The following is a 6,135-nucleotide window of genomic DNA, read 5'->3' as shown; positions in this document are numbered from 1 at the left end:
TCCCATCCAGTTTTCTATGTAGATAATCTTGTCTGTGAATAAAGAATTTTCCTTCACATCCAGTGTGTATGCGTTTCTTTTTCTTGCTTTGTTGCACTGGCTAAGACATCCAATGCAGTGCTGACTAGAAGCATAGAGGGCAGACATCTTAGCATTTTTCCTGATCTTTGGGAGGAAGCACTCAGGTTTTTATGATATTAGTTACAGATTTTTTGGAAGACACCCTTTATTAGGTTAGGAGAGCTTTCTTCTATCCCCAGTTTGCTGTGAGTTTTTATTATAACAGCATTGAATTTTGTCAAATACCTTTTCCTGCATCTATTGGGATGAGCCCATGGCTTTCCCTGTTCATTAACAGGGTGGATTAACATTTGATTTCTAAATCAATAATAAAGTTAAATATATTTTTAAGTTTTATTTTTTAGTATTAAAATAGATACTCTCAGGCCCTAAGGGGTGTCTCAGGCTCTCCTGACTCACTTCCGACTCATCTCTCAGTTCCGTCCTTTCCTCCCAACCCTCGTGGTTACCACCACTACCACCACCCTCTCAAACCAGGCCATCAGAATGTCACACTTCAGTCCTTGCCACCTCTTTCATCTGGCACTGTAGCCAGAGTGACCATATCCTTCCCTACTAACCACTTGTGATACTGTGATTCTAATAAGAAATATCAGTTTGGTTTCCCCATTTCTGACACAGAGCTCCTAAATCCCTTGGAATTTCCTAAGTGATAAGAGTGACAAAGGTATCCTGATATTTATAACAAACTTCTTTCAACCGCATCTGAGTTTATATTCATAAGGTGACTTCTGGAAAGTGACTAAAGGTAGGGACTGGTTGCCAAGGAAACTAACCAGAGGCTTACAGGGTTGGAGCTTTTAGCTCCAAGGAAAGAAGGGCTGAAGGTTGAATCAATAGCCAGTGACCACTGATTTAACCAATCATGCCTATGTAATGAAGCCTCCATAAAACCCCAAAAGCATGGGGTTCAGAGATCTCTGGATTGGTGAATACCTGGAGGTCTTGCGTGAATAGTGCACCCAAAGAGAGCATAGAAGCTCCACACCTTTTCCCCATACTTTGCCCTGTGCATCTCTTCCCCCTGGCTGTTCCTGAGTTGTATTCTTTTATAATAAACTGGTTATCCAGTGGGTAGGCTGTTTTCCTTAATTCTGTGAACTGCTCTAGCAAAGTAATCAAGTCCAGAAATGATGCACAGAAGCACAGATGACAACCTGGACTTACTATTAGCTTCTGGAATGGGGGATGGGGTGGGGACGGCTGGCCTTGTGGGACTGAGCCCTTGACCTATGGGATTTGACACTGTCTCAGGGTAGAATTGTTCCCTATTTGGTGGTGCTGGGAAAACACCCAGGATCACCATTCAGTGACTCTCAGCTCAGGGCCTCTATACACACGCTGTTCCCTTCGTGACTGTTTCCCCCATCCCTCCTCTGATTGCTAGGGGCCTAAGCCAGTCACTATTGTTTCCATCCTTCAAAATGAATCTCAAACATTTCCTCCTTCGTGAAGCCTCCTGGGCCGCTCTCTCCTGCCCCAGCAAAACTTTCTGGGCTTCACTCAGTGACAGCTGTGATCCTGCTGTCTGTCTGTGTGCGCCTCTTCCATCGGACTGGGAGCTCCTCCTGGAGGACAGGGAACATGTTTGATTCAGCTCACCATCCTGGTGCTCTGCCCAAGGCCAGGCTCACAAGAGGGGCTTTGCATTTGTTGAGTGAATAAATACATGCTCAGTGAGAGGCTGGCCTTCCGCAAAGCCAGGGGAAGAGGGCACTAAATGGGGGCTTTGCAGCAGGAGGCGGGAAGGCTGCTGGAGTCAGCCTTGGGACTTTCCTGGTGATCTTGTGGCTAAGATTCTATGCTCCCAATGCAGAGGGCCCTGGTTTGACCCCTGGTCAGGAAACTAGATCCCCATGCCATAACTAAAAATCTGAGAGGCCTCATTCAAGATTGAAAGTCCTGCATGCTGCAACTAAGACCCCATGCGGCCAAATAAATGAATACATTTTTTTCAAAAAAGACTGGCACAATCACTAAAAAAAAAAAAGGGGGGGGGGGAGTGTGGGAGGAAGAAGCCCTGTGGATTGCAGAGGGAAGGCTACAGTTATCTCAGGTGTCCTCTTAAGCCTGGGAACATAGCAAGATGTGCTCTGACCGCCAGGTGGCGCCAGGCTCCCAAGTGTCTGACTGCCCAGCACATGTTCCGCGACTTCCTTCATAGGATAGATGCCCAAGGAAGCCAGAGCCAGAACCTGCAGGACCCACAGCAGCAACACAAGAGGGTTCCTCTAGGCCGGCCCTTGGTGTCACCTCAGGTCCTCAAGGGGTCCTGGCCCATCTGCTTTTCTGTGCCTGAGATCCCACCTACTGGATTTGGGATGACTCTACTACACTGCAATCCCCCTGCTCCTCAGAGGAGCGCCTTGGATAATGCATGTGTCACCAGAACAGCAGAAGAGAATGGGACATGGATCCAGGGTCCCAGGGTTCAAGTCTCTGCTCGGACACTTACTGGCCGTGTGACAGGTACCCAGCACTGAGGCTGGGTCTTGCTATGAGCAGGCACATTCTGAGTTACTCCATTAATCTCTCCATCTCGCTATGGTGTAGGAACCACCATTAGCTCCATTTTACAGATGAGGAAACTAGGGCACAGAGAAGCTAAGTAGCTAAAGATTACACAGCCAGGAGGTGGGTCCTGCCAGGGAGGGATTAAGTGTGGATGCAATGCCCGGGGCTGGGAAGAGAAAACAGGGCGGGCGTGGAGGCACAGGAAGGAGGCCAGCGGGTCCAGGTTATGAGGGGAGGCCAACCAGACTGAGGAGGAGCTGCCCAGGGCTCAGAGAAGAACGGCTGGGGAGGGGCACTTTGGAACCAAGAGGGAGAGACACGTGGAAGATGCTGAAGGCTGATGAGAGGTTTATCGGGCTAAAGAGGGACCATGAAGGTGGAGAGGTGGTGTGGACAAAAGGAATAGGGGAGAGGCATAGGTGGGAGTTGGGGGTCCAGGGGCTTGTCTGTTTTCAGGGCAGACACTTGAGGGTGTGTCTGGGCTGTAGAGGAGGGAGGTGGGGAAGAACCAGTAGAGAGGAGGCAGCTGGTGGGAGGTGAGGAGCTGATGGTTCTGGAAGCTGGGGGAGACGAACAGCACCGGGAGCACCTCCTGGGTGCAGGGTGAGCGGCCCACGTCGATGATGTCCCTGATCCTCATGCTTCCAGTTCTCACTCTACAAGGAGCACATGGAGGCCTTCAGTGACTCACTGGGAACCCCAGGCTGTGCACTCTCCTCCCAGGCCCCGGTGCCTCCCAGCGACTCCTGTTGTGTGCCAAGCCCCCACCCAGTCCAGGGAGAGAGGCCATGGAGCAGGACCCAAGGGCTCGATCCCACCTACAATGCCTATGATCAGGGCCAGGAGGCCGAGGCTGAAGGGGACGGTTCCGATCTCTGGGTCAGACAGTTTCCCAGTTTCTCTCCCTGTTTCTTCTCGGCCTTTTGCCCTCTGTCCTCAGGGCCAGGCTGGGCACAGAGCCCAGAAATGGAGTTGTCTTGGGGATCCCCACTTAGAAAGCATGTTAGGATGGTTTCTAGGCACTTACAACCATATCCTGTCTTCACAGGTGTGTTACTTCTCTGGTCCTCCAGCACCCCAGGAGGCCTGCCCTGTTACAACCCTCTTCTTGCAGGTGGAAAACAGCACAGAGATGTTGAGCATCTTGTCCAAGCCACACAGTGAACGAACGACAGAGCCAGAACATTCCACACTGCAGACCACATCGGATTCTGTGTTATTAGAACTTCTCACCCTTGGATCTATCTGGTGTGGCTGCGGAGGCAGGACTGAGCCCCGGCTGGTCCAGGGGCTAACACACCCTTAAATGCTAGGCCAGCCTCCTGTCTCTCCGGAGAAAAAGAGCCCCCATTTCACAGATGGGGAACCTGAGGCCCAGAGGGGAACAACTCGACAGAGGCCCCACCCCTGGGGTAGAACAGGACTCTTAGCCACCTGTGATGACCCTCTGCCACCTTCTGTCCTGGGAGACCCATCCCATTCCCCCAGGGGCCCCTCCCTGCAATGCCCAGCCCTTCTCCCTCCCTCTTGCAGGCACAAACCGCCCACAGACAGCCTGTATCCCTTTTCCTGTGGCTCATTCAGCAGCCCCCAGGAGGATTTCCCAGGGCAGGTGCATGTGGGGCGCCGGATGAGGAGGCAGGAGGACAGGTGTGGGCAGGCCAGTCCTTTCCGGGTCCCACCTGAGGGCCTCAGGTGCAGCCCCAAAGCCCAGACGCTGCTGTGTCTGGGGCCCGGCTTCCGACTGAGCGAGCCCAGGGCCCGAAGGCCAGGCGCTGGGACTCAGATTCATTTCCTCCCGGGCCCTGAGCGCACCTGCTCCCGGCCCTCACCACATCTGCTTCTCCTTCCTCCACCCCCAGCCCTGGTCTCGGTTCCTTTTCCTGCGGGGGGGACACCCCGCGGTTCTCTGATCTTCTGATCTCTTCTCAGAACCCTTGTCCCCTCCTCCATCCCAGTCTTCCCTCCCCCCACCTGGGCCTGGGGCAGCCTCCCTGCCCTCTCTGGTGACCATCTGGCTCCTGCTTCCTTGAGGCTAGTGGTGGGAGAATTTGGAGGGGCCTTGGCCTTCCTCTATCGCCCCTCAATCTACGGCTGGGAAAGCTGAGGCCACCAACCCAGGGGCTCCTCAGAGGCATGGCAGGGGCTTGACATCTGAGTGTCCCCGTGGGCCAGCAGAGGGGCAAGTAGCGCAGTGTGACGTGTCTGAGGTGGCAGGTGGGTCAGCTGAGTGGGAATCCAGACCCACCATGCTGTGCTGTAAGATTCACAACTTCTCTGAGCCTCCTTTTTTTTTCATTTGTAAACTAGGAAGAACAAGACTTACTTCACAGGGCTGTAGTGAGAATGAACAAAACAATGCGTGCAAGATAAATATCTCAGTGTAAGGTGGCTATAACTCGTTCATTCAATAAATATTGACTGAACACTTATGCATCATTCTCAGTTAGTTCAAAAGAAAAGAAACCGAGTCAGCAGTGCCCAGGTTCCCTGATCTCCCATCCTCTTCTTTCCTGATGTGTCCCCCCCAACCCTTTCCTAATCTGTCTAGAGCAAGCAAGCTTAGTTGCTCAGTCACGTTCAACTTTTGCGACCCTTTGAACCATAACCCGCCAGACTCCTCTGTGCATGTGATTTTTCAGGCAAGAATACTGGAGTGGGTTGCCATTTCCTTCCCCAGGGGATCTTCCCAAACCAGGGATCGAACCCACATCTCTTGTGTCTCCTGCATTGCAGACAGATTCTTTACCCATTGAGCCATTGGAGAAGCCCCTGTCCAAAGATGTCTCCCTAAATTATCCAATTGCAGATATTCCTGCCACGCTCGGAAGCCACCAGTAGCCCCCTGGTGCCTAGAGTATCAGACCCCAGCTCCCAGGTCTGATAGCCCTCAAGGTCATCCCTGATTCAGCTCTCACCTCTCTTTCCCACGAGGTCTCCCCTTATTTTGTGACACCTCTGAGTGTCTGGTGGCCCTGGGTAGAATACCGATCCTCTTCATCATTGCCAATAAACTCCTATCAACTTTTTTGGCCTGTTTCCTCCAGCGGCCCCCACTGCCTGCATGGGGGTGGCTGTGAAGCTTGGTCAGCCTCTTCATCTAAGCATCCACCTCACCCCAACCACTGCCCCCCCCACCCCCGCCCCAGCCACACACACACACTGCTTCCTTCCATCACCAGCTTTGGCAGGAACTGCTGGGCCCATCACACATACTGGGGCGAACATTACGGAGGGTGACCTGCACTCTGCCACCGTCCAGCCAGTGTCATTCACCTTCATCACGTTCCCAAGGCCTTGGATGCTGGCCCCTCTGCCCCTGAGCCTTAGCTTCGTCCGAGGTCCTGGTCCCCTTCCAGGTAACAGGCACAGTGCCTCCAGCTGCCCTCCAGGACTGTCAGGGCCCAGGGGCCAGACTATCATCCAGGCAGAGCCCTCAGCACGTGGGAGGGAGAGAGCCCAGAGGAACCTTCACCCTCCACCCCCCAACCCAGGGCTCAGTCCTCTCTCTAGGATCCTACCAAGTCTTCCCAACCTCTG

This window comes from Dama dama, chromosome 22 (assembly GCF_033118175.1).
Source record: "Dama dama isolate Ldn47 chromosome 22, ASM3311817v1, whole genome shotgun sequence".
Taxonomy (NCBI): Eukaryota; Metazoa; Chordata; class Mammalia; order Artiodactyla; family Cervidae; genus Dama; species Dama dama.
The sequence above is the reverse complement of the archived record's forward strand: the minus strand, read 5'-3'. Positions refer to the sequence as shown.